The sequence below is a fragment of the Triticum urartu genome, chromosome 5 (assembly GCF_003073215.2).
Source record: "Triticum urartu cultivar G1812 chromosome 5, Tu2.1, whole genome shotgun sequence".
NCBI classification, from domain to species: Eukaryota; Viridiplantae; Streptophyta; class Magnoliopsida; order Poales; family Poaceae; genus Triticum; species Triticum urartu.
Genome location: NC_053026.1, coordinates 547,604,720 through 547,627,464, shown reverse-complemented (window position 1 = coordinate 547,627,464; position 22,745 = coordinate 547,604,720). Strand labels below are relative to the sequence as shown.

Sequence of the window (22,745 nt, the reverse complement as noted above, 5' to 3'; positions counted from 1 at the left end):
CCATGGCCCAGGCCTCCCTGGCGCCTTGACGGCAGGCCGACATCTTCCACAATCGGAAGCGCCGCCGCGCTCCCTTCAGCTTCTCTACAAGCTCTCCAAGGCCTTCGGGCATGGAGACGGATGGCCACAAGGCCTGGGCGACGCCTTGCATCACCTGCCGAACTCGCTCATGCAGTTGTGAGAGCTCGGGAAGAAGGTCACCCGTAGAACCGGGCATTTCCTCTGTAGGACGACCTGTTAGCATACCTACAGACATTACTCTGTTAGTCGACTTCCTCGCCGAACTCTTTTTTCAAAGTTCGTTTAAGCACTTACTAAATATGCCGCGTCGAAGCCGCTGATTCTCCTTAACGGAGTCCAACAGCTGGGCACGAACATCCTTCAGTTCAACGCCCAGCTTGGTGTTGACATCTTGGAGATCGTTCTTCTCCCGCCTCACCTTTGTCAGCACACTCTCACCAGCCTTTAGCTGGCGTAGGAGTTGTTGCTTTTCCGGATTTAATCCGGCGCCATCTGCAATTTCATCTGTCAGATTTGCACCCACGCCGCACTTCGCAAAATACTTATCTTTCGAAGCATATATTACCAGAGGGGTCTCCTCAGGCTCCCCTGCCGTGGCTAGTGCGGCCTCAAGTTGGGCTTTGCACTCTTCCAGCTCCTGGGACAGTAGGGTATTCTTTTCTGTAAGAACCTGCATAACAAATGATCCTTAAATCAGTTATTCTATCTGTTTCAAGTCTCGGGGGCTACTGGTATATATATAATTACCAAAATTTTCTTACCCGTATGTCTTTTACATATTGCTCTGTGGCTCTGGCTAGACCATTTTGAGCGGCACGGAGGTACGCATCTTCCTAATTGAAGGCATCCAATGCCTCTTGGGAGAAACAAGCATCGCGAAGAACTGTCCGGCGACGCCTGTGGTTCATGGCACTCTCCACCTCGGAAATAGTGGCAGACAGCCTGTCCGCATCCTCTGTCGGAGGAGCGTCCGGTGCGCGCCTTGTGTTCGCCTCCGCTTCCGGACCAGGCTTTGGAGCCTGGCTGGTGGAGACGTGATTGGCAACCTCTCTGGATATAGTCCGGCGAGGTCTCTTCATCCAGAAGAAAGCACGAGCGTTAATATGCCTTGAAGGAATAACACCTGGGAATAAGATGGCGCGCTATACCTTTGCGCCGGCGTCTCAGTTCGGACCGCACTTCTTTTCAGCCCGCGGGGCCTTGCCGCACCTCGTTGGCTAGTCGCCGCAGGCTCGGCCTCCCGTCTCAAGGACCTCCCCTGCAAAACACGGTTGTCATACGGCAATCGAAAACACGCGAGGATAGATCCCTTTTCAAAGTGCTGGGACTTCGGTCTCAGTTACCTGTGAGGCTGGGAGTAGCCCTGGGTAATCGGCCGTAATGGCCACCAAGGCGTTGTCCTTGCTCAATTGATGAAACACCCCATCAATCAGCTCCACAGATAAGTCCGGATCCTCTTGAGAGGCCGGGTCGAGGGACCGTCCCGGATCCTCGGGTTGTGGAGGAGGGCTATTTATTTCTTTAACAGCCTGGCGCAGTTCCTGCGTTGAAGTCGTTAGACTGGATATTTAACGATGGGAATATAAAACGGATGGGCAAGTAAAAGTGTCCACTTACCCAACTTGGGGGATTGTACATAGAAAATCCACCCTGTGGGTTAACACGGAGAAATTCCTCCTCTTCTCCCTGTACAAAGCGGACAAGATCTTTATTAGAGCGGCAGCCGAATCCGGCCCCTTACGGCCGTGGCGGGTGGCGTCGTCCTCCCCGTTGAAGTCCCGCATGGGGTGGCCTCTATACTGAAGCGGCTGCACCCCTCGCATGATGCATGCGGCCATGACCCCGATCATGGTCAGTCCGGAATGAGCTAACAATCTTATCCGGCGCATCAAGTAAAGAACGTCCTTGTCGCTTTCCCTCTGAGGGCTCCATGGACGCCAGCTTAGGCGCTTCTTTAGAGGAGCACTGTCGAACTCAGGGAGGCCGATCCGGACAGGATCCGGCAGCGGGACGTCCTCTATATAAAACCATTCCGAAGGCCAGTCCTCGGACGCCTTCTTTGGGGTTCCGGATAGATATCCGGTCCCGGCGATGCGCCACACTTCGGCTCCGCCCACTTGATATATTGACCCCTTCTGAGAACGGGGCACAAGGCATAATAGCCTTTTCCACAGCGCGAAATGAGTGTCGCAGCCCAAAAACAGCTCGCAAAGGGCTACGAAGCCCGCGATATGCAATATGGAGGCAGGCGTGAGGTTGTGCAGCTGGAGGCCATAGAACTCCAGGAGCCCCCGGAGAAACGGATGAATTGGAAATCCGAGCCCTCTTATTAAGTAAGGGACAAGGCATACCCGCTCTCCTTTGGAGGGATTGGGGCGCTCTCCGCTCGCTCTCCGCCACTATAGGTGGCAAGTCCGGCTCGAACCGGGACCATATAGGCCGGGGGGAGAAATCCCTTGGTCTGGAGCGTCACTAGCTCACTGTGCGGGATGGAGCATCTCTCCCAATCTCCAGGCCGAGGGCTGGAAGGGCGAGAGGAGGAGCTGCGACGGCCGGCCATGATAGAATGGACCTCTGTCGGATACGCTCTAATGAATACTCGCGGAGGGGAAAAGGTGTGGTTTGGATCTAAATCCTTGTCCCCTTAAATAGGCGGCTCATTCACGCGGCTAGGGGTGTAAATGTAAAAACACCCTGACTTTTCGTATTCGTTTGACACGTGGAAGACGGCCATTATTGGGCGTAGAAGCCAAGGAGCGCTACATTTACAAGAAACCGGACATTATTCAACAGGTACACGGAATTTGGAGGAGAACCCGCCTTGCAATGCCGAAGAAAATTTGTGCGCCGGACTCGTCGTCATTGAAGCCTGGTTCGGGGGCTACTGAGGGAGTCCTGGATTAGGGGGTGTCCGGATAGCCGGACTATACCTTCAGCCGGACTCCTGGACTATGAAGATACAAGATTGAAGACTTCGTCCCGTGTCCGGAAGGGACTTTCCTTGGCGTGGAAGGCAAGCTTGGCGGTACGGATATGTAGATCTCCTACCATTGTAACCGACTTTGTGTAACCCTAGCCCTCTCCGGTGTCTATATAAACCGGAGGGTTTTAGTCCGTAGGAACATACAATCATACCATAGGCTAGCTTCTAGGGTTTAGCCTCCTTGATCTCGTGGTAGATCTACTCTTGTACTACCCATATCATTAATATTAATCAAGCAGGACGTAGGGTTTTACCTCCATCGAGAGGGCCCGAACCTGGGTAAAAACATCGTGTCCCTGGTCTCCTGTTACCATCCGCCTAGACGCACAGTTCGGGACCCCCTACCCGAGATCCGCCGGTTTTGACACCGACAGGGACCCTTTCCAAATATTACGTGTAAATCAGAGACCATATCAAGTACGTGATCACCGGTACGCATAGCGGGTTTCTTCCGGTGATCTGCCTCGCCTTTGAAATGCTTGCCTTTCTTTCGACATTGATGGTTGGTCGGGAGAAATTGACGATGGCCCAGGTACACATTCTTCCTGCATCTGTCCATGTATATACTTTTGGTGTCAGCTAAACAGTGCGTGCATGCGTGGTATCCCTTGTTTGTCTGTCCTGAAAGGTTACTGAGAGCGGGCCAATCGTTGATGGTTACAAACAGCAACGCATGCAGGTTAAATTCCACCTTTTTGTGCTCATCCCACGCACGCACACCATTTCCATTCCACAGCTGTAAAAGTTCTTCAACTAATGGCCTTAGGTACACATCAATGTCGTTGCCGGGTTGCGTCGGGCCTTTGATGAGAATTGGCATCATAATGAACTTCCGCTTCATGCACATCCAAGGAGGAAGGTTATACATACATAGAGTCACGGGTCAGGTGCTGTGATTGCTGCTCTGCCCCCCGAAAGGATTAATGTCATCCGCGCTTAAACCAAACCATGCGTTCCTTGGGTCACCTGCAAACTGAGCCCAGTACTTTCTCTCGATTTTTCTCCACTGCGACCCGTCAGCGGGTGCTCTCAACTTCTCGTCTTTCTTACGGTCCTCACTGTGCCATCGCATCAACTTGGCATGCTCTTCGTTTCTGAACAGTCGTTTCAACTGTGGTATTATAGGAGCATACCACATCACCTTCGCAGAAACCCTCTTCCTGCGGGGCTCGCCCTCAACATCACCAAGGTCATCTCGTCTGATCTTATACCGCAATGCACCGCATACCGGGCATGCGTTCAAATCCTTGTATGCACCGCGGTAGAGGATGCAGTCATTAGGGCATGCATGTATCTTCTCCACCTCTAATCCTAGAGGGCATACGACCTTCTTTGTTGCGTACGTACTGTCGGGCAATTCGTTATCCTTTGGAAGTTTATTCTTCAATATTTTTAGTAGCTTCTCAAATCCTTTGTCAGGCACATCATTCTCTGCCTTCCACTGCAGCAATTTCAGTACGGTACCGAGCTTTGTGTTGCCATCTTCGCAATTGGGGTACAACCCTTTTTTGTGATCCTCTAACATGTGATCGAACTTCAGCTTCTCCTTTTCACTTTCGCACTTTTTCCTTGCATCAACAATGACCCGGCGGAGATCATCATCGGGCACATCGTCTGGTTCCTCTTGATCTTCAGCTTCCCCCATTGCAGCATCACTGTATTTAGGGGGCACATAGTTGTCATCGTCCTCTTCTTCTTCGTCGTCTTCCATCATAACCCCTATTTCTCCGTGCTTCGTCCAAACATTATAGTGTGACATGAAACCCTTATAAAGCAGGTGGGTGTGAAGGATTTTCTTGTCAGAGTAAGACCTCGTATTCCCACAATCAGGGCATGGACAACACATAAAACCATTCTGCTTGTTTGCCTCAGCCACTTCGAGAAATTTACGGACGCCCTTAATGTACTCGGAGGTGTGTCTGTCACTGTACATCCATTGCCGGTTCATCTGCGTGCATTATATATAATTATGTGTGTTAAAAGTAAGAAAATTAGACAAGTATCTATCTAAAGTAAGATTTTTTTTTCTTTCAGAAAGAAGATAAGAACAAGAGGCTCACCACGATGGTGCCGGCGACGAGATCGGCGCGGGCGATCGACGGCGGTGAAGATGAGGACGGGGCGTGATGGACCGCTAAACCTAGACAAATCTCGGAAAAAATGGAGCTCCAAGGTCGAGCTTCGAGAGGAGAAAGCTTAACTAATGTGGCTCGGGCATTTCATCGAACACCTCACATGCAAAAGAGGTGAGCTAGAGCACCCAAATGCCCTTCCTCGCCGGCCAGCAAAAAACAAAGCATTGTGGAGTGCTCTGCTCGCCGACGATGGGTATATATAGGAAACTCATTGGTCCCAGCTCGTGGCTGGAACCGGGACTAAAACCCAGACTTCTGTCCCGGTTCAAGCCAAAAATCGGGACCTATGTTTGTGGGCCAGGAGCGAGGCCCATTGGTCCCGGTCCGTGCCAAGAATCGGGACAAATGGGCCCAGACGAACCAGGACCAATGCCCACGAGGCCCCGGCCGCCCCCTAGGCTCACGAACCGGGACGAATGCATCCATTGGTCCCGGTTCATGGAAGAACCAGGACTAATGGGCTGGCCAGGCCCGAACGAAAGCCCCCTTTTCTACTAGTGATGTAGTGCCAGGGACAGAAGGATCTGAGATATTTGATTAACTGTTGTGACTGTTTCATTAACCGGAAACACACATAATTATATTTACTAAACCGGGGACAATTTTCTTATGGGAAATCTTCTCACAAAGCTCTATGAAATTGCATAATTAATTGTTGTGTTTCATTATGAGTTATCCCATGTGCATGCATGATATACTTATACATAAAAAAATAAATCATGTTATGTGAGACATGAACATCAGAAGAATGGTGCATATAGAAACACTTTTATGTGATGGATGCTAGTGTGATGCATATATACATAGAATTAGAGTGTGTGCTTGCCTGTGAATAATTCTTGTCTAAAGAGTGAGTGCTTTTAATACAAAAAATACAATTTCTTTTGAATATATACCAAGCGAAAAGGGAAATAGGAATCGATTGCGTACCCGCACTTATTAGGTCGTGTGCAAACGTGTGTTTGCTTGCTACCATAGTTGTATGCATCTTGCCCATGGGGCTTGCTTACTTGCATGCGTGTTGCATAGACTAGGTGTTAGGGCGCGCCTCTTGAGGGGGAGCTGAGCGGTGTCTTGTTGTACTCACTCCTTTGACACTCTTTTGATTGCTTTAGTTAACAAATTTAGCAGCAGAAATAGAGAAAGCCCATTATGGATCTGAACATGAAACGTCTGACTGATAATAGTGCTCTTAACATAAGTAGCAGCATGGGTTTAGCGTCTTGAAAAGCAAGATATAAGAAAGCCCAAAAGCAAATCATAGGTTATCATATGATATAGCATAATTAAGAGTGCTTAATGCTACATTATATTAGATTATATTGACACAAAGGCTGCAACGTCTTCGATGGTGCATCTAGAGACGATGCACGGTGAGAACCAAGCGGCACTTTGAAGTAATCCTGAAATGAAATGCACAGATGTCTCCTTCACGAATGTTGGCGCGGCAATGAAACTCAAACCAATTGATGGTTATAGTGGCCCTCTTGTCAATTCTTAGCATGATGCGACACTCGACGAGCAGATGGCCCTCTGCAAGTCTGACCATGAGCAACGGCGGAGCCAGGGGACCAGCAGGGGCCACGGCTCCCCCCAACATCCAGAATATTTTTGAACCCCAGCTTAGCTATGTATAGAACTATGTGGCCTCTCCTGTTTCTCTCTCCCAAACAGCATTTTGGTGAAATAGAGTAGATGCATGCTCACAGAAGATCCTACTAAGTAGTGAAAAGTGAATGCTTTTTTGACTTTTGCTCCCATTGCTTCAGCGATGCCCTTGCTTATTTTTCATTCATGCGGCCTCTCTGTCTCCCTGTTATGCGCTTATGTATGATGATTACAGGGGCAAATTATAGGAGGACAAGGCAAAATTTGATGTTGAAATTTATAAATACCTCCTGATTACTTTGTTTCAAAATAAATAAATAAATTTAGACTGACATGTTACCAACTTAGAACCTTAAAATATCAATCGATGGATTAGAAAGTCTATGAAGTGTGACTGATAATTATTCGTTCATCGATCATCACCATTTAATTGTACATATGTCTATGTTATCAAAAATTTAGTAATAGTGCTACATATTTTAGTATACCCATGGCTGTTCCTATATACTCCCTCCGTCCCATAATGTAGTGTAGTGTCAAAAAATGTCCTATATTATGGGACGGAGGGAGTATTTTTTTACGAGAAAAATCAAACATATTCCGTCTACCATGTTGTATTTTAGAAGAGTTTAGTTCAATGTTCAGAGAACTGGGTGAGGCTAGGCATGCAAGGAGCGAGTTAGCCCACCTAGGCTCGAGTCCTGATGACCAGTGGTGCTTTGAGATTTTTTCTATAAAAATATGCCTTCAGTAGTTAGTTGTGGATGGTCTCATTTTTTTAGTTTAATGTTCGGCCCCCGCTACATATAATTCCTGGCTCCGCCATTGACCATGAGTGTATTATTGTTTGGATCAATGTAGTCGAGCAGGTTCTCTTCAGTATAGTTAATCTGATAATACTGATAAAAGAAAGCAACTTATTTACATGGACAGAAATTGTTGTGTGATATGGAAGATAGGAGTATGAATGCTCAAGTAAAATGGCTGATGAAAGAGCAAAGAGAAGTGAATATTTCTGGTGTCCAGTTGATGATTTGAGTATGTACAGCCTAGTGTATGAACAGATAACAAACGACTGAAAAAAATGGTAAGCTAGAAAAGATAAAGTAGAAATTTCAAAAGGAGCAGGAGAAAAATAACAACAGAGCAGGTGTTGATCTATCTGGTATACAGTGAGAAAGGGAACATAATTGGTATTTGTAAGATGAGTAAAGTGCTGACTATTAAGTAGTATGAACAGAACAAGAATTATTTATATCTTAAGCATGGATAGAACAATAGTATAAATAAGAAAATCTGTATGCAACTTCCGTTTTTGCTAAAATGGAAAAGGGCTTTCTTTCTAAAAAAAGATGCATAAGAAAACATCATTGTATATTCTGTAAAATGGCTGGTGAAGCACATGAAAAGAGTGAAGCAGTAAAGGAAGATGAAGAAGTAAAAATAAATGTGCTTGTAATTGAATGGTCGACTACAGAGTAATATTGTAAAAGTGAGTTCAATGAATCTCATTGAGTATAACAAAGTATGAGAGTGGGAAAGAATGGCGACGAAAGAAAATTGGGCTTACACAAGGCAATTTTGTCATTTTTCATATACAGTGTGTGCATGCCATTAAAGCATTAGTAGTGGTGTTGAAAATAGAAAGTTAAAAGCGCAGATACTCGGTTAGAATCAATCAGCGTCTTTTCTGTTAAAAAGACAATAAAAAGTGGGACTTGTACAGTATGGAGATACAATTTGCTATATTATGAAGTTAGTAAACATTGAATAGGCTGTACTTTGAGCATACCATGCGCTGGCATGGTTGGGGCGCCACCTGGTGGCGCCTCTCGAGGCATGATGGTGCGGTGCCTCATTTGCTACTGCCCATTCATCTTGCTTGTTTGTTCCATGTTGTGACATGAACATTTCTAGGAGGCTTAGCAGATAAATATGCTATTTACATGCATCAGTAAGTCACATGGATAGGTCTCCAAAAATAATCAAATTATACGAGCTGATGTTCATAACAGATTGATATTTGTTAGGAAAGTAAGCATCTCATACTTAGTGCACATGAGGACATTAGGCATGTGTTGCAACAGAGAAATTGTAAGTTCAGATCAACTTAAACTGAATGTATAGATAATGAGGACCACCCATTACAGTTGGTCCAATCATTTGGGAGACTGATCTTCTTAAGGAATGACATGCAAGTGAGTTTGGTCGTCTAACAAACATCATTCCTGTAAGTAGACAACCACAATCTTATAGTGAATTCATAAATTAAGTAAAGAACTTCACAACAATAAACAACTAACAACATTGCAGTTTACGCTTGTAAGGCCACAAGATTCAAATCAGGCTCGATTATTACCTGCAAAATGTTAAGAAGAGATCTGATAACATTGTGGTTCTTCAGGATATCAATGCTTTGGCCCGCCTGTCCAATTATTTCAGCCCATTTTTTTCAAATCAAACTGATCACAAGATAACCGTGTAAAGACTGTCCTTAAGAGAAATGATAAAGAAGGTAAAAATGCATGCTAGAAGGGAACCTGATTAGGAAGGCCCATCAATCTCTTCAGGTATTCATCCCTCTTAGACTCTTGGTATTACCAGATTCAACTACAATTGTATGACCCACCTGAACAGTGAGCACGAAGGCACAAATGATATCAGATTCGGCTTGAATCATGTGGCCGTCCTGAGCGACTTGATTTATTCAACATACCGATTCACAAAACGTATGAATCTGATGTGGCCCAAGATCAAAATTGTCGTAGCAAGGATGACATCAGTTTAGAAATATGGGCAAGCTTCTGCCATGCCTCTGGGGTGAGCACAACAAGCCACAAATACTACCAAAATTAACTAACTTCTATGTGTTTCACAGTTCAAAATTACAGGAATATGTTCAATCCATTACAAAATTATACTGACTAAAAATACAAGTCTCATCCCAAATAATACATGATTACACATGGATAGGACCAACCATTTAATCTAACAGCTATCACTGGAAACATATAATTACAGAATTTGTCCAGAATACATACCCTCTTGTCAAACAAAAGAATACATACAGTTGAAATAAAATCTGGCGTACAAGCCTGCAAGAAATCCATCAATATGCAATACGAGTAACCTGAAAAACAAGATTGATACAAACACTTGTTCTCAACGAATGCAACTGAATCAGCTATGAAACTATATGAGTGATCTTTAAAATAGAATATGACCTCAAATAGTTGAGACCAACTTTCTTATATAGTATAGAAACTTCACAGGAAAACATTTTAACCAAAAATATTTAGGGTCAGTAGGCATCCATGCGGTAATAAACATTAAAAAAATATGTATGTGCGGTCATCTCGACCTTCCACGTGATTCGGCGCAAAAGCATATAATCTATTTATCTACGTTAGATGACAAGAATAAGAAACAGATGGAACCATTTAATCAAGCAGCTATCACTGAAACATATAATTACAGAAGAAGTAACCAACCTGGTCCCTATTCGGAAAGGATTCATCTACCTGGAAACACATAATATTTATGAGAGCACGCCACTATCACATAATCACCAGCTGATACATGCATGATAATATTTATGAGAAGCAAACCTATAGAAGTATGTCCAAACTGGGAAATAATGAAATATACTCTAGTGTATTGTAAATGTAACTGACGTCCTTCTTTTTATAGTTACAAGTCAGTGGGACATCTCCCACTGTACTTTGCTCCTAAAAAACTCTATTGTAACAAAAGTACATTAAAACCACGGTCAATTTCACCGGTTGTGCAATTCTTTTGGACCATTGGTAAGGCAATCAAGAGTGCACTTCTAATACAACAATTCCAACAACTTAATGCATCCAGCCACAAACACGGTATACTTTTTTCCTAATGTTGTACTAATTACATATAACCATTGAGAAAAAGGAATCAAGAACCCAAAATAAATCTGAACAGGAGAGGTCTTCCATCTAGACATTGCAGCTGGCCACCCACTCGTACCTCTTAATCAACAAGCTACTGAAGCGAGCGTGGCAGAGTGCCGAACCTAGCGACGACGAAAGAAACTAACGCATTGAGAGGGAACTGCGATAGGAGAAAGGGATAAGGAGGGAAAGACATTGGGTTGAGAAGGTCACCTGGTTTCCTCGCCGGCGAGGACATGAAAATGTTCCAGTCTATGAAGAGCTTACCTTAGCTCGATGACCTTTATCCAAAAAAAACTACCTTTTGCAATGGTCCCTAAGAGAACCATGGAAAGCAACTTTAATGGTCCATTGCTCATCTATCCATCTATGATAAAAAATCATGTATAGAAAAATAACAACTTAGCATAGGCATTACTGCTTGTATGGATAACTAAATGTTGAGGAAAAAGTGGTACCTATTCCTCTCTCAAATCTGTGTAGACAATACTGTAGGCATGGCAATTAGAATAATTTTATGCTCTGAACTCCAGTTACCAATCCCCTTAATCCTTTTTTGTAGAGAGGAGTTCCAAATAGTTGGTATCCTGGATACTATGTCCATCTAAACTTCTGTGGTAAGACAATGATGTACATTTACAAAGTGGGTCTGAAAGTGAAATAATCCTCCATTTGGATCATCTAGTAGTCTTGATCAGATTTACCTATAAGGGAGAGTCATCAGTAAGATAGAGTTTCCAACAGGTATTAATACATAACCTCTGATACTGCTGATTACTGGAAGGTTAGTACATACCTGGAAATTTGACTTCCAGTGTATGTTCAATTAACAATACTGAAGAACTGAATACTCAAGAATATACAATCACAATTCCGTAGTCGCAAAAACTGCAGCCATATGTGAACTCTATCAAAGACTGACATTAGAAATCTATGCCTCTCTATCAAGAATATCTAATCACCATTCTATAGTTGCAATCCCCTTATTTTGTTTCCTTCCTTGCATTGATTTTTTTATCAGAACAAGATAATCTCAATAAATTTAAGCTAGGCATGGTGATTTCTCACCATCCAAATAACCAATATGAGAGATAGATGGCATGTGCTTCCTTTAGCTTTGTCAATTCAGAACATAGTCCCACTAAACATCTATTGGCTCCAGCGTTTTCCCTTCTTCCTCACCAGAACATGAAGAAGAAAGCACAAGCATCAATGATCACAAATCTGGACATTATCTACAGTCCAACTTATTTGAAAGCCCAGTCTAGAGTTCTTGCTTGAAGAATTGAAGTTCTTCCTGATTGACAACTCAAGCATTTCTTGTACTAACCAAGAGCAGAACAATACAATCAACAGTCATTGTTACATCACTAGGCTTACAATTGAACAAATTGGAAGAAGTTTATATACAAATTTAACTGATAATCATGTACACTGGAGACCCTATCGCCATATCAAGAAGTTTAATTCAGTATAAATCGGTAAAAAACTTGATAGAGCCAACCATTATATAAATGCTCTCATGTATCACCCGGCAAGTTTACTCTCTGCACTGTATCTTGGCCATTAGTTCATTAGTTCAGGTGATCAGTACCCAAGCAGACTAAAAAACAAGTGGGGTGGTGAATCCAAATTCAAGACTGGTGTATTATAGTGGTAGATATTGGTATACACAGAACACGACACTGCAATGATAAGTACTAATTCTGTAGTTTTGTTGCATAAAAAGAATTGAACAATCCGGTGATCCAAGTATATAGGTAGAGGTTCTATACATAACTTAAGAAATATAGCATAGTAACATATAGTGTATTTTTTTCAGTCACACGGGTAACTGAAAATACAGGAGTAGACAGATCTAATGAAGCTCTCCTCCAGCTGATTTTTCAATCGGTTGCCAAAAGAGTTTAGCATCGGTGGCATGTGCTCGTGACGAGACAAAAAAGGAACATGATGGAACAAGAACAAACCTGACCACAGGAACGGAGAAGAAGAATCAACCCATCGCCGTAGACAGAACAAAACCGCCGGCGACCGAGAGCGCGTCCTCAATGAGCGGGAGGAACACGACGTGTGTTGCTCATCCGGGGCGCCTCCTTCTGGATAGTGTTTTGGGCCTGCACCTCCACCGGATTGGAGCACCGGCGCTTCGATCCCCGTCATCGTGTTGTAGGGCGACCTAGGGATCTTCCTGGGGTCAGTGCCCTTGGGGGTGGAGAGCCGGGGAAGAGAAGGTCATGCTCGTCCCCGCTGGCGAAGAGCACCCGCTTGGCACTCCGTGGAACCTCGCCAACAGCGAGTTCCCTCCGCGTGCAGCCTCCCGGAGGATGAGCAGCGAGACGCAGACCCACGGTCGGCTGTCCCTCCCGGCCGCTGCCGTATAGCAGATCGAGCAGCACTTGTCGGAAACCTCCATGGATCCTGAATCGTGATTGAGAGGCAAAAACAACAGATTAGGGGAGAGGGAGGATTTGCGGATGCTTGTAGAGGCCGTAAGAGAAGGGGAGGAGGTGTCGGCGCAGCTTCGGGAGCGCGAGGTGGGGTCGCTTGAGGAGGCGTGTGGGAGAGGGAACGACAGAGAGAGCAGGTCGCGTGCGTGGGGAGGTATTAACTCAGCGGCACAAACACCGATCCCTTTCTTCCTTTCTTTTCTCTCGCGTTTTTTCTCTCGGCACAGTAAAATTTACGTGTCTATCGCCAACGATCGCCCCTTCTGCACAGCTGAATGTGTTCAATCGTGGCATGTCCACAAGTGACTGATCTGAAAATAATGGAGTGTCCGGGTGCTTGACATGGAGGATGCGTTTGTATCTATCCTCGTTGTATCCGTTTCCCGTCCAAGTACACCAGCGTGTCTGGATCCGTGTGCATATGCATGAGGCAACAGCTGATGCCGCCGCGTCCTGTATCTGCCAGTCCTTCATAGGTCCTAGGCGGTATAAGTACGTTTATATAGCACCTAGGTAGTAAAACAGATGGCCTAGACGATGTCCATTTCTAGTCCTATCTCAAATATTTTCTTTTCTCTCCTCTCCATCTGTTTCTCTTTTCTGAGATGAGAAAATAAGAAAAACCTTCAGCGGCGCTAGGCCAGCCCAACTTTCCTTGTCTCTCTCTCCCTAGTTTTTTCCTCCAGCCCAGCTGGGCCTACCAGCGCCTGCCGGCCCATCTCCTAACCAAGGCCCGCCTAAACCCTTCTAAACCTAGCTGCTGCACAGGAGCCATCGCTCCATCCCCTCACAGCCACTCCATCCCAACTCTTTGCCTAAAAAAACTTGATCCCAACTCTCTCTCCCTCCCGGTCCCCTTCAAAGGCTCTCTCTCCCTCACCCCGATATCCTTTCGCGCCGCTGAGGTGGGGGCTCGATCTCGAGCGCCCGTCCATCGCTCATGCCGGTATCCGTCATCGCCAGATAGACCCCGCTGCCTCTTCTTCCCTTCCTGCCGCCGAGGACGGGGCTGGATCTCGTGAGCGCCCATCCGTCACTCCTGCTAGCGTCCCTCGCCGCCGGCTGACGGGACGGCTGGACCCCGCCGCCTCTTCTTTCCTTCCTCTCCGCCTGCTCGCTCCTCCAACCGGCCGTCCAGCACGCCGTCATCTTCTTGCAGCGGCACCGCCATTCTCTGCTCCCCTGACGCTCTTCCCCGCACGCCATCTCCGCCTCCTGCCCCGCCATCTGCTGCCTAGGTCGCTAACCTCCTCGTGTATCTCCTGTGAACAAGCAGAACAATTTTTTTACTGTACTAACTTAAATCTGTAGCGCGGGTTAGTACCGCCTCGTTTATATTACGATTTTGTCTATACAAATCGTAACAGCATATTATGACATGAAAAAAAAGCGTATTTGTGACGATGAACCCGACAAAGTCAATCCGTGCTTTATTATTAGGGAGAGATTTCATATTTCCAATTCAAATGTTTATTGAGCCATGGTTATGCACTTAACACCTTTGTGGTGTGATCTATTTATATTGTTGCGCTAAATGCGAGAAAATGTGCAAAGGTGATGACCAAAACACTCGCAAGCCTGTGAGCCCTATTCTAGCCCACTCGAGCTCGACTAGTTTAGGGCTTAAGCCGAGCTCAAACCGAGCCACATATCAAATCTCCAGGAATAATGTAAGAGGTGCAAGTGCAGCCATCTGTCGTGATGACAAAGGTGTATACTTGGGAGCTTCGGTGACTGTCTTTGATGGACTAGTCGATCCTGAATGTTTAGAAGCCCATGCCTGCTGTGAGGCATTCGCCCTAGCAACAGACCTGCAGTTGAGAAGGGTGAAAGTTGCAACTGACTGCTTAGCCACTGTCAATCATTTATACGGTAAATTCATGGGCTCCTCGGCGACTATTATCAGGGATATAAAACTGAGAATGAGGCAAGTCGATGAGTTTGAAGTGGTGCATGAAGCTAGATAATGCAATTTTGAAGCTCATGCTTTGGCTAAGGCTTCGGCCTCTCTTGCCGCGGGACGGCACCTTTGGTTATCCACTTTTCCTATTGTTTTATTTGTACCAAACATCATTGAGGTTTACTAGCAATATGGTCCGTGCGTTGCAACGGAAGAAAGAAAACATTATATGCGCTAGGAAAATATCTAACGGGCTACATTGCAACATATAAAAGACTATTAATGTGCTTAAAAAGATATAACTTTTTTTATTTATGCCACTCAAATAGCATGATTCTACATTAAATGATGATAATACCCACTTGTGACTAATCGTTACATAGCATGCAAGGACATATGCCATATGATCGAAGCCAAATGAAAAATAACTACATGGGTCTAGTCCAAGAGGGATCGATAGACAACTCCACATTGCGATTTTGCAGAATTATGCCCCTGCCAATTACACCTACAGCACCAATTCTTCACGCGAATTTCTATATATATGTACATGTAAACAAATTCCGTGGTTCAAGAGCAAAATGTGGACAAATACATTTCTATCCACAATGGAAAGTAATAAAATTTAATCATTACAATTTGGGTATGCAAACAAACCAAGGTGATTTAGAAATTTCATCCCATGAACAACTATTACAAACAAAAAACAGGAATTAAGACCAAACAGGAAATAAGCAAATAAATGACATGAAACAGCAAATCTGTATGTAGGCCTCTTGCGCGTGGCCCACCTCGTCCGTGGAGGAGCAGCTGTTGGTGGACGCCGCCTGCGTCGGATTGCCGTCGAGCTCGACCCGCCAGCGTGGAAGTGCACCTTGAACTTGGCCGCCCTGCTAATCTTCCTCTCATAAAACTGGACATTTGGAAATAACCCGAAGAAGGATTCATGTGATATTGTATGTTCAGCAAATGTATATGCAAATGTATATTAAATTTGAGCATAACCAATCTCTCAAATAAACTTGTGGCAAATCCAACTTCTTTGCATATCTAGAGATAAACAATGAAAAGTAAGAATTAAGATTATCAAAAACTGATAAATAACAATGGAACATAAAGGAAATATATGGCCATTACAATTTTTCTCAAGAAAAAAAAGCATTTTACTATCAGAAGTTTATCTTTTAGTAAATATAAAGCGTCGGTCACGTCGTGCCTACGTGTTCGAGCAGTTCTCCTACGCTGACATAGCAGGGATCCAATCTGAATCCTGGTAATCTCAATCTCTTCAGGAAAAAGTTTAGCGCCGCATCAAAACAACCATTTCACGATTTAAAATTTTCAAGAACATTAGGTGAAAAGCCACCCCAAATTCTGCAAGTAAAAGTCTGTTAATCCACAAATCAAACACGAAAAGCCTTTGTTCTCCCTTAATTTTGTAATGGCTTCCTTAACGGATCCTGGAATAGGATAATCAAGTAGTGTGATCATCAGAGTTTAACATCTAAAAAGGATAAATGCATAATAAAGAAAGTAAGTCTGAGCGAAAGCCATTCAAACCAGCAGCATTTAGGTTAAACCTTGTTAGTTTGATGTAATCTCACGCATCATTGACCTCAGCGGGTTTCAAGTATATCTTTCTCTCATGGCATATATTCTATATTAAATTAAGACGAATGAGCAGCAACCACTCTTCAGTATCGAGTACAAGAATGGAATCATTTCTTCTGAAGGAAGTACAAAAGAATGGTGTGCAGGAGCTTACTTCAGAATAACATCTCTGGTATCATCTCCACTGAGAATAGTCATCTGTTGAGCTTCCTCGAGGACCCTTCACAAGACTCGTTGTACTTTCTAAAATATTAAAAGGCATGTAATGACTTGTGGCAGTGTTAATATGAACACAAAATACAAAATACCAAGCATTTTACTCAAAGCAACCAAAAGAATACGTTTCGAGAAATCTACTCAGTTCCCATGTTAATACGAGCCAACAAAAAAGTCTATGTTATATGCATGCGTAACTGGAATCACGTGACTCATGTTTCACTAATCAGGCAAACGTAAAGGTCAATAAAGAGGGAGAAAGATACCTTGCTGGAGCAAAAGCAGTGATAACCTGAACAAGACTCCATTAGTTTCTCCGCATGCTGTTTGTACAGTGAAAAGCGCTCCGAGTGGCCGTAAAGGCTGGAATTTGATGCAAGGTATGGACCTAGACATGGAATGCAGATGAGCCTCTACATCCTCCACCAATTCATAGAAATAACCAAGCAACTCCACCTTTCTTTGCAAATCATGCTCCATGGCAGAAGGAACATGCCAATATCGAGCGGCAATAGATTGCTAAACAAATGTTCAGCGATGGTAAGCACCTTCGTTCCTGTCAAGGCGATGGTAAGAGGAACATGGTGAATGACTAATATGAGAGAAAACATAAACGTTACGCAACCATACCATGGATGTAGACCATCAAGGCAGTTATAAGGCTATCACCCAAACAACCATGCACTTACCTCTGGCTGCGACAAACCAGTGGTGGTGGTTTCTTCATTGCATGCTCCCCATCAAGAAAAGAGAGGTTCAGAACCTCCTAATTGCAAGTTGAAATATGTATCTAATTGGAAAATACTGACCCAAAAATATCCATTGTCCTCCTGCCTATTTAATGTTGTTCCTCGAAATCACATTATTTTGTTCCTCAACCCGTACGTCTTCAAATATACATCATTTTTCTTCCTTGAAATTCAGAATAATATGACCACGCAGACTGAACATTGCTGCTCTATACACCAGATTTTTGAAGATGCAAGTAAATTGAGTAAGAAATAACAGAATCCCCTTGTTATTAAGGTTCAGTACGCACTTTTACAATGATAAATTACACTCCTGAACTTATGTCCCACCAGGAAGTCTCAGAAGTTCCTAAGATGGTATGCTCAGATCTTGGAGAAGTACGGACAAATAGTATGCAGATAATCAATTTGTAGATTTCCATGCAGAAGAAGGATGCATCATCTACTTTGCAGTAGGCAAATTTTTGTAAGCACACTTATCTTATTACTTGGGAATCCTCGCTTCTTTCCAGACTTCTTGAGAAAAGTCACCCCAGTGGTAATTCTGAAGTTGATGAGTGCCTCAGGATACTAAAAGCTGCAGCTGAAAGCTCGAGTTCAGATTCTACTGATAGTGGAGGAAGGACAGGAGGTACGTAATGAAGCTGCTGCTGAAAATAAATCAAGGAACCCTGAAATCGAAACGAAGGGCGGGTGCTCGGCCTCACCGCTCTCTGCCATGGCGTGCAGGCAGCCGACTGGCTGACGCCACCACACACAACGCCTACCAGTCCCAGTTGAGCGCCTGGAACTCTAGCCACAGCACCGCCGCGCGTCCAGCCTTCAGCGGCCGCGCGTGTTCCTCGTCGACCGTATCTGAGATCGAAGGGACCGTTGGAAGATGTGGTGGCGACGGCTGCGAGAGTTGGGGATCATGGGAACGGGTGGTGGAGGGGCCGCCGGTAGGTTGCGAAATCGGTGGGAGCAGCGATCTGGACGGGGGAGGACGCGACCTAAACTCCATCGATCCCCTTTTTACTTTGCTCAGGGGTGTCCCAGTTGTAGACGAATTGTATTTTTTTTTTGGGATCAAGTTGTAGAGGAATTGTCAGACCTGTGTGCCGTGTGCGTGCGGAGAACCCGGCGTGGGCCGGCCCAAAGCAGCGATGTGCCGAACTACAGAAATTTTGACGACGGTCAAAACTACAAACGGTTCCCCAAATTAGTACCACCTCGTTTATATTATGATTTTGTCTATACAAATCGTAAAAGCGTATTATGACATGAGAAGAAAGCGTATTGTGACGGTGAACCCACGGAGTCAATCCGTACTTTATTATTAAAAATTAGGGAGAGAAATAAAATGTGGTGACCCTAAAAAAAATCAAATCCAAATAAAGTAGCAGCTGGCTGAGCTCAAACTATTTTTTTTACACCATACATGGAGTCAGCATATTATTTCTCCGCAAAAAAAAGCATATTATTTCTCATGCTGTAACGCCACACCACTCATTTCTCGGAACCACACCGGCAGCACCGTTCCTTCTTTAGTCCGCCGAACGGTCACGTTCATGCAAGGCTGTTGTCTTCCATACCGTACCAGTACTAGGAAAGTTGACGTGCAGACAGTTTAGTTTCTGTGTTTCCTTGTACCGATTATGCCAACAAATTGTATGTTTCCATGTACGTGACTGTCAGACGTTCACTAGTGTCACTAAAAAAAATCAGACGTTCACTAGCTGTATCTTTTTGTTTTCATTTTTTACTGTAGCTGTATCTGACTTAGTTTAGACCAGTGGAATCTTGTAAGATCCCCCGGGCGCCTCTGCCAAGGCTTGCATCTTGTGTCAACATATTTTAGGCACTCGATCCAGTGTAAGGTCATTCATCTACACGTAACCTATGGGAAAAACTCGACGTCGGCGCACAAAACGGCCCGACTACACTAAACACTGTTTACGGCAAGTTGTGTTGCATTTCGCGTTGTATACTCGCGGAGGGTCCACGGCAGGCGGAAGGAAAAGACCAGCGCACCCGCCATAGCAACCCATGAACCAGAATCGGGCCGACCGGATCAACGGACGGAGAAAAAAGATGCCGGTACAGCACAGTACGACCCGGCCGCGCGACCGGTCGCTCTTCGCCGCTGATGGAGCGCACGTACGGTCACGGGCTCTGGCTGAGCCAGCGTCAACGTCTCGGAGCGCGACGCCCACCGATCACACGAGCAAAGCGGCCGCGGAGGGAGCCCTACACGTTGGACATACGCGCCGGGCACACGTACGTACGCGTCCAGGCCCGGGCACGGGCACGCCGCGCGAGGGCACGAGGCGGAGGCGGGGTCGTACGTGGCGGCGCGGCGCTCGGGACTGCGGAATTGGATGGACGGACGCGAAAGGGGGGAGGACAGCGGAGCAGGATCCGGGCGGCGCAGGTGAGGTGGGTGCCGGGCGGCGCGCGCGGCGGGGAACGCGTGGTCCAACGAGGTCGACCGCCCGCGCCCATGGACGCGAGCGGCGCGTGGCGACGGCATCCGATTCGATGCCCTCCCCACCGTACCCGGGAAAAGAACACGCGTGCCGCACCAGCACCAGCACCAGCGCCAGCGCCACCGGCCGCCCGGCATGGCATCCCGTACGCGCGGCTCGGTTCGGTGAATTCAACCTTCGGCTCTGGTTGCCGCGCGACGTCGTGGAGAGCGGGCCTGGGACCACCGTCCGTCACACCGCACAGGCGTACAGGTCGCCATATGTAGGAATACGTACTATGTGTACTCGTCGAATATTAAGCAGCATTGAAAATGACCGTACGCAGCGACACCACGCAGAACACTGCAGCAAGAGCCGGTACCTCAAACCAATGGGTGGGTGGAATTCTTTTTCCCTGAGACCCTAGCCTGTGGCGACGGCTAGGGTTTTGATCGGAACAATCTTCTTGTGCGTCCTTTGGCAGCTCCCCTTCGCCAACGGCTTCCCGATCGTTGGTGGTGAGGGGGTCGCCGAAAGAATTCACACGTGTACAGATCATGCATGTTAGGTTTTTGACTGTTCGACGTCATGACTTTGGCAAGGGTGATGGCTGCACAGAATAATAATGCCTCAAATTATTCTTCCTTGACACGACGTTCTACTCATTGGTGGGTGATGAATCTGGTTGCTAGTCTGTTCAACGAGGATGTCGTGACAACGACAACCACCCTATGATGGAATTGTGTACTCATGCGACGACGTTTGCTCCGGCGTCGACATAGAGCTCAAGAGGTAGTGTAGGAGAGGATGCATATAGTGGCCTGCATCGACAACAACTGAAAGAGGGTGGATCATGTGGTGGGTTCGTAGTTGGCGGTTGGCAGGTATGGTTTCTTCCTTTGACATCATCTTCAAGCAGGGGTGTCAAATCTAAAGTTCGATGACGTGTCCGGAGTACTGCCCCAACTAGATTCTTTCGACGACAATGACTTTGTCTTTGGTAAGTTACTTTTGAGGTACAAATAGCCACATGTACATGATGGACCGCGCCGAGCTCGGGTGAAAAGGCGATCTGTCACGATTTTTTTTGGTGGTTACTGTGATGATGCCGAGTTACTGTGATGATGCCGAAGGCAGGTAATAGGCATTGGCATCATGCTCAGACGATTCTCTCGTCTGGAGTTTTTTTTTCTTTCTAAGCTGATGGTTCTTTGGGCAAATGCAAAAGTTTTACTACCTTTTTGGTTTTGCCACTTCATTGATTACGTGACTTTTACTATGAAAACAAATGGATGAAAGAAGATATCCTATACACAAATTACGAGGTACAGGCCTAATTGGTGTCATTATTGATATATTTGAATGATGTCAAACTAAAGTTATACTGATTTGGTAGCCATAACTAAGATAAAAAATAAATGGACTCCTCAAACCCTCCTCAAATGTCTGGGCGAACAACCCGGCCATTTTCGAACAGATCCACCCAACAGGACCCTTCATAGCCAACCCAAACGTCCGGACTTTTCGGCACCCCCCAAACCCAACACATATATGGGGGTGGATATGGGGAAGACTGCCCAGTCTGACCCAGTTCAACCCCACACATACCCACCCGAACCAAACCATAGTCACTCTCGATTGCTCTGCTCTGCTCTCATCATGTTCCCTCCCCTCCCCTCTTTGTCGTCCTCCTTTCCAGCATAGCTGGCTCCAACAACGGCAGTGAGGTGAACCCAATCGACCGGGATGGGCTCGCAGTGGAGGACTTGAGTTCCACATCGCCTGACGAGGAGCTCTCCCTCCACCACTAGTGGGTGGACAAGGGTGACTTTGCGAGTTTTGCACCATCTCACCGCTCGACAGGGTGAATGTAGCTGCGGGTGGAGCACTCCGCGCTGTTCCCCATGGACCGCACGTCTGAGAAAGTGGTGGCCACCGTTGACGCCGCCACCTCGCTGCGGAGCAGGCCCGTGCCACCAGACATCTCATCGGGCTGCCCCCCCCTCCTCCAGCTCCTTCGACGACGACCCCGACGCGGTCTTCGCCATGTACTACGGCCACTGCAAAGATGGCATGAGGATTGCAAGGTGCCGCGATTGTGAATTCTACCATATGAGAAAAGGTAGAAGAATAGGATCTATTCTAGGCCATACAATGCACTACAGACGTATAACCATTACCTTCAACCGGGCTATTCTATTCCATTTGTAAATAGAGAAAAAAGAATACTTAATAATATGACGAAGTAGTGTCCCTTTTCATTGGTCAACGTCAAACTTAGTGATGAAACCGTATGATCATTTGGTTGCCCGATACCGTGATGAATCCTCCATGTTTTATGTATAATCTTGGTTACCACTCGACCAACGTTGCATGAATTTGTATGGATTTTAGGGTGAAGAGTGAGGGGGACGATTGCAGACATGGACATATGAGGGGCGAGCCCATGCTCTTCGCGGACGCGTCCATAAACGTTTAGAGAGTCAAATTTGACAAACATGGTTATAGACTCTAATGGCATCTGCTTGGATTACTGCCAAATTATAGATGAGATGACTAAAAATCAGGAAAAAATACCCTTGTCAAGCATCAGTTCAAAACCAACTAAAAAATCAGAAAAAAAAACCCTTGCCAAGCATAACTTTTTGCCAGGGTGAATGTGAGTTCCACCCAAACATGCACACGGCCCCTTTTGACAA

The 22,745-nt window shown here is 45.7% G+C and overlaps 1 long non-coding RNA gene across 8 annotated transcripts; it reads right to left on the bottom strand.

Moving 5' to 3' along the window:
- Nucleotides 1-8,717: 8,717 nt before the first annotated feature.
- On the bottom strand, nt 8,718-13,277 carry LOC125510563. 8 transcript variants are annotated; one of them, XR_007284663.1, is made up of 8 exons: nt 12,644-13,277; nt 11,742-11,998; nt 11,470-11,561; nt 11,132-11,377; nt 9,464-11,040; nt 9,288-9,376; nt 9,107-9,209; nt 8,718-8,975 (listed from the first exon to the last, which is right to left on the bottom strand). It is a non-coding gene; the product is annotated as an uncharacterized LOC125510563 (long non-coding RNA). The 8 variants fall into 8 exon arrangements; XR_007284660.1 differs by lacking the exon at nt 11,742-11,998; XR_007284665.1 differs by lacking the exon at nt 11,742-11,998 and having other exon boundaries at nt 11,132-11,285.
- Nucleotides 13,278-22,745: the final 9,468 nt, after the last annotated feature.